Source organism: Triticum aestivum, chromosome 3B, assembly GCF_018294505.1.
Source record: "Triticum aestivum cultivar Chinese Spring chromosome 3B, IWGSC CS RefSeq v2.1, whole genome shotgun sequence".
NCBI lineage: Eukaryota > Viridiplantae > Streptophyta > Magnoliopsida > Poales > Poaceae > Triticum > Triticum aestivum.
The window spans coordinates 367237058-367249007 of record NC_057801.1 but is presented as its reverse complement, the minus strand read 5'-3'; positions in this window follow the sequence as shown (position 1 = coordinate 367249007).

Sequence of the window (11950 nt, the reverse complement as noted above, 5' to 3'; positions counted from 1 at the left end):
TTGATTCTTGAAGGGCACGTTGCGCCTCAAGAGCTTGTGCTTCTCGTTGTTGTTGTTGAAGACGTTGGGCCTTGGCGTCTTGTTCCTCTTGGTGTAGACGTGCTCGTTCTTCTTCTTCCTGGCGCCGTAGTCGTTGTCGTTCTTGAGCTTGAGCAAAAGCGACTTGGTTTGATTGTGGACGAGGGACTTGCTCATCGACTTGCTCTTGTGAATCCTTGACGTGTAGCGGGTTGCGAGTTGCATGACGGTCTTGACGCGCGACTCGTCGAAGAGTAGGCGGTGTACTTGAGCCGGAGAAGGAGTCGTCAGAGTGTCGACTTGAGTGGCTCCGTCTTGAGTATGACGATGTAGAAGGAGGCTGGTTCACCAACAAGGCGCGGATCTCATCCATTCTTGCATCGTTCTCTTGCTTGTGCGCGTCGAGCTTGTCTTCGAAGTAGTCTCTTGTACGTTGCTCGAAGAGTCGCAAGTCGGTGGCGAGGTTGTCGATGCGGTCGTTCATTGCTTGTTGCTCTTGATGCAACGCTCGTTGTGCACCAAAGAGGTGGCTCTTGGTGACGTATGATGACATGTCGTCGTCTTGCTCGATGAAGAGTGGGTTGGTAGAAGTACTCGGCCTATCCATCATTCCAAGCAAAATGTGAGTGGTAGAAGGAGAAGAACTTATACCAATTTACCTTGACCAATGTTGATGATGAATCAAGTTCACTCAAATGCGGACAATGAAATAGCACTATTGGTACCAATTCTTGTCAGTTCTCACACCTACACAAGTAAAAGCTTATGGTGGAGCTTGGTTAGGATGGTGGCACAAAATTTGATGCAATTGAAAGTGAGATTCAATAATGTTGGAAAAGATTCACAAATTTGCAAATGCAACAAGTAGACCAAGAAAGTGGGGGTACACGGAAACACACACGCAAATAGATAAATGGGATTGTGCAAACCAAAAGTGAGCCAAAATGTGGAATCCACGAAAATGCTCTTGTTGCACAATACTAGAGAGACGCTAGCACGATTGCACAATAGGCGGATACGGAGCTTGTGCACAACCTACTAGGCAAAAATGCAACGATCTCAATCCCACGTATGCTATATGTATGGTATTCCGGTGCTATGATCCAAGATGATCCGGTATGACAATCTTAATGTAGTATGATGCTATGGTTCTTGTTTATAAGCTTTTTGCTTATCTTTCCTCTTTGCTTAAAAGCTTTGGTGGCTCTTTCACTTTTGAGCTCTTTTCTCATGCAAAACTTCATGAACCAAGATAGCAATTGTGTATGCGATGACAACTTTGTGACACACAAGTTGATGCCAAGATATGCACCACGGTGGTATGGTATGTATGCTATGGAGTATGATCACTAATGTGCACAAGTCACGTTGCCGGCAATACTCAATGGCTAGTCTCGATGGGTAAGCCACGCAAAAGTAAGGCCATGTGGGGTATCAATGCAATTGCAAGGTATGACAAAGATGTCGTCGAAGTTACCGTCCTTGGCGATGATGAGACCCTTGCGAAGATGAGCCGTGGTGATGATGAAGTCGAACCGAACCTAAATAGCCGAAACACAATAGGACGCGGGGGCCACAACTCAAAATCTCAAGGACCAAAACGTGTCAAAATCGTCATAGGAGGTATTGTGGAAGATGGTGGTGTATGTTGGTTTGGAAGATGTGGTGGAAGGTGGGGTTGTGGTGGTGGTCGAACTGAAAATTTTCAGTTTCGTCAGAGTTTCACGGACGTCCAGTTTTTACGGTCGTCCGGTCATCGAACATCCAGCAGGGTCCGGTCGTCCGGTGCCTGGGCAAAATTCGGGCACGGGATGAACTACGCGATTTCGGTGCGGAGTAAGATGGTGAGATCGAAATTGAGCGGATTGGTGGATGGAAAAGGGTGGGGAGGGTGGGGAAAGCTAGATCCACACGTAGCAACTCAAATCCATGGACCAAATCCAACAAAATCTCAATTCACCAACAAATCACAAAAAAAATTGGGGCTATTTTTGGTGTGGAATTTTCGGGTTTAGGACGAAAACAACAAAATCAAGCTAGAAAACATGGGGTAGGGACTCCAAAAACATGATCAACGTGGCTCATGATACCAAGATGATGTAGGACGGAACCCTACAGGCTGATCTTTCACGTTTGGAGTGGATCCTACGGGGGTAAACACGATGAACGCGCGGAAAACACAAGGGAAAACACGGGGAGAAACGAGAGAATCACTAAACCGACAAGTAATCGATCACACAAGGGCTAGATCACCGAACACATAAGGTAGCACAAGATTCAAAATCAACAAAGGAAGGATACAAGGGTAGCCGTTCTTCTCCGTGAGGAGGTCTTGATTGTCTTCCCTTGAAGGGGTCTTGAATCCGCTTGGGGGATCTTCTCCGAAGAGGTCGTGAGCTCCGAGGAGAAGTAACCAAGTGGATGAGCAAGGCTCTCACACAAAATATGTGCTAAACCAATGCTACCCTAGCTAGGAGGTGGGAGAGACCTATTTATGGTCGTAGTGCAAATGGGAGTCAAAGTGAAGGGGTACAAGGGCTCCTGCCCGTGGCTGCGGTCACTCAGGTGTTGGACGTCCGGGGCTTCGGGACGGTCCGGACTTCCGGGGCTGTCGGACTTCCGTAAATTTGGCTCGGGTGTTGGTCGCCCGATCATCCGGTGGCTTCGGTCTTCCGTTAACTTCTTCTCGGGTGTCCAGCTACCGGATGTCCGGAGGGCGTCGGTCGTCCGTGGCCTTGGGAGTCGTCGGACGTCCGGGCCGGGCCGGTCGTCCGTGGCCTATAGCTCTGTCCTGCCTTCCTTCCCTCGTTGTAGCACCTCCCAGGGCTCGGACGTCCGGGACCGGCCGGTCGTCCGGTGCGTGTAGCTTCACAAACGGCTCTTCTTCTTGATGTCCATGTTTGGCGTCCTTGCCACCTTGGCCATTGGGTGTAGCTGTCCTGTGGCTCTACTCCAAGTACCTGATCACACACAGAGTGTCCATATGAGGTAGTAGCCAAGTCTCATGAGTAGAGAGAGGAAGTTCGGAGAGGAGCGAGTTCACCTTATCTTCGATAGCCTTTGCTCTAGCTCTTGTCATGGGTCCAAGTGGTGTTGAGGGAGATGTAGGTACGTCCATGGGGATGAGCGAGGGATGCTCCGCATCAGGATCGTTGGGATGACGATGGCTTTGATTTCCCCCTCCCGCAGGGAAGTTTCCCTGGGAATAGCTCCAGCGGAGCACTAGATTGCTTCTACCTAGGTTCCGCCCCGAGACGGCGGAAAGCTTCCTTATAACTTTTTCTAGGTCAAAACCCTCCATATAGCAGAAGATGGGCACCTGAAGATGGCCAGGGCGCCCACAAGTCCTAGGGGCGCCCCTCAGACTTGTGGCCACCTGGTGGGTCCCCTTCTGTTGTTTCTTCGCCCAATGTTTTATATATATTCCAAAACAATTCTCCGTAAAGTTTCAGGGCATTTGGAGTTGTGCAGAATAGATATCTCAGATTTTCTCCTTTCCGGTCTAGAATTCCAGCTACCGACATTCTCCGTCTTCATGTAAATCTTGTAAAATAAGAGAGAAAAGACATAAGTATTGTACCATATGTTGGAAATATGCCCTAGAGGCAATAATAAAATGGTTTTATTATATTTCCTTGTTCATGATAATTGTCTATTGTTCATGCTATAATTGTATTTACTGGAAACCGTAATACATGTGTGAATACATAGACCACAACATGTCCCTAGTGAGCCTCTAGTTGACTAGCTCATTGATCAATAGATGGTTATGGTTTCCTAACCATGGACATTGGATGTCATTGATAACGGGATCACATCATTAGGAGAATGATGTGATGGACAAGACCCAATCCTAAGCATAGCACAAGATCGTGTAGTTCGTTTGCTAAAGGCTTTTCTAATGTCAAGTATCATTTCCTTAGACCATGAGATTGTGTAATCCAGATACCATAGGAATGCTTTCGGTGTGCCAAATTTCACAACGTAACTGGGTGGCTAAGGTGCACTACGGGTATCTCCGAAAGTGTCTGTTGGGTTGGCACGAATCGAGATGGGATTTGTCACTCCGTGTGACGGAGAGGTATCTCTGGGCCCACTCGGTAATGCATCATCATAATGAGCTCAATGTGACTAAGTAGTTAGTCACGGGATCATGCATTACGGAACGAGTAAAGTGACTTGCCAGCAACGAGATTGAACAAGGTATTGGGATACCGACGGTCGAATCTCGGGTAAGTAACGTACCAATTGACAAAGGGAATTGTATGCGGGATTGATTGAATCCCTGACATCGTGGTTCATCCGATGAGATCATCGTGGAACATGTGGGAGCCAACATGGGTATCCAGATCCCGCTGTTGGTTATTGGCCAGAGAGCTGTCTTGGTCATGTCTGCATGATTCCCGAACTCGTAGGGTCTACACACTTAAGGTTCGGTGACGCTAGAGTTGTTATGGGAATTAGTGTGCAGTTACCGAATGTTGTTCGGAGTCCCGGATGAGACCCCGGACGTCACAAGGAGTTTCGTAATTGTCTGGAGGTAAAGATTTATATATGGGAAGTCCTATTTTGGCCACCGGAAAATGTTCAGAATTTTTCGGTATTGTACCGGGAAGGTTCTAGAAGGCTCCGGAGTGGGGCCCACATGCATGGGGGGACCCACATGAACGTGGGTAGTGGGGGAAAGGACCCACACCCCTGGTAAAGGCGCACCAAGATCCCCCCTTAGAAGGAATAAGATTATATCCCGAAGGGATAAGATCAAGATCCCTAAAAAAGAGGATAACAATCGATGGGGAAGGAAATGATGGGATTTCTTTCCTTCCATCTTTGCCAACGCCCCAATGGACTTGGAGGGCAAGAAACCAGCCCCCTCCACCCCTATATATAGTGGGGAGGCGCATGGGAGCTTCACCCCTTGCCCCTGGCACAACCCTCCCCCTCTCCAACTCCACCTGCTCCTCAGTAGTGCTTGGCGAAGCCCTGCCGGAGAACTGCAAGCTCCACCACCACGTCGTCGTGCTACTAGAGCTCTCCCTCAACTTCTCCTCTCCCCTTGCTGGATCAAGAAGGAGGAGACGTCCCCGGTCTGTATGTTTGTTGAACGCGGAGGCGCCGTCCGTTCGGCATTAGATCGGATCTTCCCTGATTTGAATCGTCGCGAGTACGACTCCCTCATCCGCGTTCTTGTAATGCTTCAGTTTCGCAATCTTCAAGGGTATGAAGATGCACTCATTCTCCCCCTCTCTTGTTGCTAGAATCTCCATAGATTGATCTTGGTGATGGGTAGAAAATTTTGAATTATTGCTATGTTCCTCAATAGTGGTATCAAAGCTAGGTCTATGCGTAGATTCTATGCACGAGTAGAACAGAAGTAGTTGTGGGCGATGGTTTGTTCAATTTGCTTACCGTTACTAGTCCTATCTTGTTTCGGCGGTATTGTGGGATGAAGCGGCCCGAACCGACCTTACACGTACGCTTACGTGAGACAGGTTCCACCGTCTAACATGCACTTGTTGCATAAAGGTGGCTAGCGGGTGCCAGTCTCTCCCACTTTAGTCGGATCGGATTCGATGAAAAGGGTCCTTATGAAGGGTAAATAGCAATTGTCATATCACTGTTGTGGCTTTTGCGTAGGTAAGAAACGTTCTTGCTAGAAACCCATAGTAGCCACGTAAAACACGCAACAGCAATTAGAGGACATCTAACTTGTTTTTGCAGGGTATGCTATGTGATGTGATATGGCCAAAAAGAATGTGATGAATGATATGTGATGTATGAGATTGATCATGTTCTTGTAATAGGAATCACGACTTGCATGTCGATGAGTATGACAACTGGCACGAGCCATAAGAGTTGTCTTAATTTATTGTACAACCTGCGTGTCAATCAGAACGCCATGTAATTACTTTACTTTATTGCTAACCGTTATCCATAATAGTAGAAGTAATAGTTGGCGAGACAACTTCATGAAGACACGATGATGGAGATCATGATGATGGAGATCATGGTGTCATGCCGGTGACGAAGGTGATCATGCCGCGCCTCGAAGATGGATATCAAAGGCACAAGATGATATTGGCCATATCATGTCACTCTATGATTTGAATGTGATGTTTGTCATGTTTACATCTTATTTGCTTAGAACGACGGTAGCATAAATAAGATGATCCCTCATAAAATTTCAAGAAAGTGTTTCCCCTAACTGTGCATCGTTGCGAAAGTTCGTTGTTTCGAAGCACCACGTGATGATCGGGTGTGATAGATTCTAACGTTCGCATACAATGGGTGTAAGCCAGATTTACACATGCAAAACACTTAGGTTGACTTGACGAGCCTAGCATGTACATACATGGCCTCGGAACACAAGAGACTGAAAGGTCGAACATGAGTCGTATAGTGGATACGATCAACATGAAGATGTTCACCGATGATGACTAGTCCGTCTCACGTGATGATCGGACACGACCTAGTTGACTCAGATCATGTATCACTTAGATGACTAGAGGGATGTCTATCTGAGTGGGAGTTCATTAAATAATTTGATTAGATGAACTTAATTATCATGAACATAGTCAAAAGGTCTTTGCAAATTATGTCGTAGCTCATGCTTCTACTATTTTAGATATGTTCCTAGAGAAAATTTAGTTGAGAGTTGAAAGTAGCAATTATGTGGACTGGGTCCGTAAACCGAGGATTGTCCTCATTGCTACGCAGAAGGATTATGTCCTTAATGCACCGCTCAGTGTGCTGAACCTCGAGCGTCGGTTGTGGATGTTGCGAACATCTAACATACACGTTTTTATGACTACATGATAGTTCAGTGCGTAATGTTAAACGGTTTAGAATTGAGGCACCGAAGACATTTTTGAAATGTCGCAGAACATATGAAATGTTCCAAGAGCTGAAATTGGGATTTCAGGCTCGTGTCCACGTCAAGAGGTTTGAGACCTATGACAAGTTTCTTAAGCCTGCAAACTAAGGGAGAAAAGCTCAATCGTTGAGCATGTGCTCAGATTGTCTGAGTACTACAATCGCTTGAATCGAGTGGGAGCTATCTTCCAGATGAGATAGTGATGGTTCTCCAAAGTCACTGCACCAAGCTACTAGAGCTTCATGATGAACTATAACATAGCAGGGATAGATATGATGATCCTTGAGCTATTCGCGACGCTTAACACCGCGAAAGTAGAAATCAAATAGGAGCATCAATTGTCGATGGTTAGTAAAACCACTAGTTTCAAGAAGGGCAAGGGCAAGAAGGGATACTTCATGAAACGGCAAATCAGTTGCTGCTCTAGTGAAGAAACCCAAGGTTGAACCCAAACCCGAGACTAAGTGCTTCTGTAATGAGGGGAACGGTCACTGAAGCAGAACTACCCTAGATACTTGGTAGATGAGAAGGCTGGCAAGGTCGACAGAAGTATATTGGATATACATTATATTAATGTGTACTTTACTATTACTCCTAGTAGCACCAGGGTAATAAATACCGATTCAGTTGCTAAGTGTTAGTAACTCGAAATAAAAGGCTACTGAATAAATGGAGACTAGCCAAAGGTGAGATGACGATATGTGTTGGAAATGTTTCCAAGGTTGATGTGATCAAATATTGTACGCTCCCTCTACCATCGGGATTGGTGCTAAACCTAAATAATTGTTATTTGGTATTTGCGTTGAGCATAGACATGATTGGATTATGTTTATCGTGATACGGTTATTCATTTAAGGAGAATAATGGTTACTCTGTTTATTTGAATAATACCTTCAATGGTCTTGCACCTAAAATGAATGGTTTATTGAATCTCGATCATAGTGATACACATGTTCATGCCAAAAGATATAAGATAGTAATGATAGTACCACATACTTGTGGCACTGCCATTTGAGTCATATTGGTATAAAACGCATGAAGAAGCTCCATGTTGATGGATCTTTGGACTTACTCATTTTTTAGAAGATTGAGACATGCGAACCATGCCTATTGGTATATACGCATGAAGAAACTCCATGCAGGTGGGTCATTTGGACTCACTTGATTTTGAATCACTTGAGACATGCAAATCATACCACATGGGAAAAATGACTGAAAGGCCTCGTTTTTAGTGAGATGGAACAAGAGAGCAACTTGTTGGAAGTAATACATTTGATGTGTGCAATCCAATGAGTGCTGAGGCACGCAGTGAATATCATTATGTTCTTACTTCACAGATGATTTGAGTAGATGTTAAGTATATTTACTTAATGAAACACAAGTCTGAATTGTTGAAAGGTTCAACTAATTTCAGAGTGAAGTTGAAGATTGTCGTGACAAGAGGATAAAATGTCTATGATATGCTCATAGAGATGAATATCTGAGTTACGAGTTTGGCACACAATTAAGACATTGTGGAAATTGTTTCACAACTAATACTGCCTGGAACACCATAGTGTGATGGTGTGTCCGAACATCATAACTGCACCCTATTGGATATGGTGCAAACCATGATGTCTCTTATCGAATTACCACTATCGTTTATGGGTTAGGCATTAGAGACAACCGCATTCACTTCAAATAGGGCACCACGTAATTCCGTTGAGATGACAGCGTATGAACTATGGTTTAGAGAAACCTAAGCTGTCATTTCTTAAAAGTTTAGGACTGCGAAGCTTATGTGGAAAAGTTTTAGCCTGATAAGCTCAAACCCAAAGCGGATAAATGCATCTTCATAGGACACCCAAAATAGTTGGATATACCTCCTATTTCAGATCCGGGAGCAAAAGTGATTGTTTCTAGAAATGGGTCCTTTCTCGAGGAAAAGTTTCTCTTGAAAGAATTGAGTGGGAGGATGGTGGAGACTTGATGAGGTTATTGAACCATCACTTCAACCAATCTGTAGCAGGGCACAAGAAGTTGTTCCTATGGCGCCTACACCAGTTGAAGTGGAAGCTGATGATAGTGATCATGAAACTTCGGATCAAGTCACTACCAAACCTCATAGGTCGACAAGGACACGTACTGCTTCGGAGTGGTATGGTAATCCTGTCTTGGAGGTAATGTTGCTAGACAACAATGAACCTACGAGCTATGAAGAAGCGATGGTGGGCCCGGATTCTGACAAATGGCTCGAGGCCATAAAATTTGAGAGAGGATCCATGTATAAAACAAAGTGTAGACTTTGGAAGAACTACCTGATGGTCATAAGGCTATTGTGTACAGATGGATTTTAAAAGGGAAGACGGACAATGATGGTAAGTGTCACCATTAAGAAAGCTCGACTTGTCGCTAAGATGTTTTCCAACAAGTTCAAGGAGTTGACTACGATGAGACTTTCTCACTCGTAGCGATGCTAAGAGTCTGTTGAAATTATATTAGCAGTTCCTGCATTGTTTATGAAATCTTGCAGATAGGATGTCAAAACATTGTTTCCTCAATGATTTTCTTGAGGAAAGGTTGTATGTGATACAACCAGAAGGTTTTGTCAATCCTAAAAGATGCTAACAAGTATGCAAAGCTCCAGCAATCCTTCTAAGGACTGGAGAAAGCATCTCGGAGTTGGAATATACGCTTTGATGAGATGATCAATGATTTTGGGTTTATACAAAGTTTATGAGAAACTTGTATTTCCAAAGTAGTGAGTGGGAGCACTATAGCATTTCTGATGAGTATATGTTGTTGACATATTGTTGATCAGAAATGATGTAGAATTTCTGGAAAGCATATAGGGTTATTTGAAAAGTGTTTTTCAATGGAAAACCTGCATTAAGCTACTTGAACATTGAGCATCAAGATCTATAAGGATAGATCAAAATCGCTTGATAGTACTTTCAAATGAGTACGCACCGTGACAAGATTTTGAAGGAGTTCAAAATAGATCAGCAAAGAAGGAGTTCTTGGCTGTGTTATAAGGTGTGAGTATTGAGTAAGACTCAAGACCTGACCACAACAGAAGAGAGAGAAAGGACGAAGGTCGTCCCCTATGCCTTAGACGTAGGCTCCACAGTATGCTATGCTGTGTACTGCACCTAAAGTGTTCTTTTCCATGAGTCAGTCAAGTGGTACAAGTGTGATCCAAGAATGGATCACAGGACAACGGTCAAGGTTATCCTTAGTAACTAGTGGACTAAGGAATTTTCTTGATTATGGAGGTGGTAAAAGAGTTTGTCGTAAAGGGTTACGCCGATGCAAACTTTGACACTAATATGGATGACTCTGAGTAGTAGACCAGTTTCATATAGTAGAGCAATTATTTGGAATAGTTCCAAATAGCGCGTGGTAGTTGCATCTAGGAGATGACATAGAGATTTGTAAAGCACACACAAATCTGAAAGATTCAGACCCGTTGACTAATAACCTCTCTCACATGCGAGATATGATCAAACCCAATGGGTGTTGGACTCATTACAATCACATAGTGATGTGAACTAGATTATTGACTCTAGTGCAAGTGGGAGACTGTTGGAAATATGCCCTAGAGGCAATAATAAAATGGTTATTATTATATTTCCTTGTTCATGATAATTGTCTATTGTTCATGCTATAATTGTATTAACTGGAAACCGTAATACATGTGTGAATACATAGACCACAACATGTCCCTAGTGAGCCTCTAGTTGACTAGCTCGTTGATCAATAGATGGTTATGGTTTCCTAACGATGGACATTGGATGTCATTGATAACAGGATCACATCATTAGGAGAATGATGTGATGGACAAGACCCAATCCTAAGCATAGCACAAGATCATGTAGTTCGTTTGCTAAAAGCTTTTCTAATGTCAAGTATTGATGAGGACATCAATACCATTGTTACACCCACAACCCCTGCTGCTATACATACTGGACCAATTACTAGAGCTCGCGCACGCCAATAAAATTACCAGGTACTTTTGTTTCTTGGTAATGATTCTAATGTTCATGAGAATATGATGCTGTCTAAATTGGATACATTTGTTTTGCTTACAAATGAAGGGCCTAGCTTGGAGAAGGAAGAACATTGGAGCAAGAACAAGCATGGAGATGATGGCATGCGCAAGGGGAACAAGAATGGAGTTACAAGTGATGATTTCAGGACGTTGAAGCCACCATAATGAGTGCATGAAGCCTTGGACGAAATATACAAGATGCTACTTCCTAACTTTCGTCCAGAGGCTATTCTAGGTGCTGCGTCACCTTATTATTGGGCCAGGCCCATGTATTTTCGAAATACTTGAGTATAGGCTATTTTTAGAGTCCGTATGTGTGGGGAAACAAGAGATAAGGTTGGTTTCGGACCCCTTCCCCAAGGGCCACGAAATTTCCCCCCTCTTCCTCCATATATACAGCCCTTAGGGCGTCGTTTAGACTTTGGGTTTTGTTTAGGTTAAAAGTTCGCCATAGCTGCAACTTCGCGTACTTCGGTTGTGTCAACGACCAGACAAAGGCGTCACAGAACCCCACCTTCATTAACAAAGCTTTCCTCTGTTATTCGCAATATCTAGATTGCAATCTTAGTTTCTTGCTTGTTCTTCGTTTGCTTGCAGGAAATAGACCTTCGTGGTCAGGTTGATCGTGCTCTGGCGTGGTCAATAACCTCCCGGAGTTGGTTTAGCGATTGCTAAGGCGCGACGTCCTCGCACGTTCGTAGTCGGATCGTCAAAGTCGACTTCCACCAAAACGATAGCCACCATCTCATCGAAAGACAGGACACGTTTGCCTCTATCAAGTATCATTTCCTTAGACCATGAGATTGTGCAACTCCCGGATACCGTTGGAATGCTTTGGGCATGCCAAACGTCACAACGTAACTGGGTGGCTATAAAGGTGCACTACGGGTATCTCCGAAAGTGTCTGTTGGGTTGGCACGAATCGAGACTAGGATTTGTCACTCCGTGTGATGGAGAGGTATCTCTGGGCCCACTCAATAATGCATCATCATAATGAGCTCAGTGTGACTAAGTAGTTAGTCACGGGA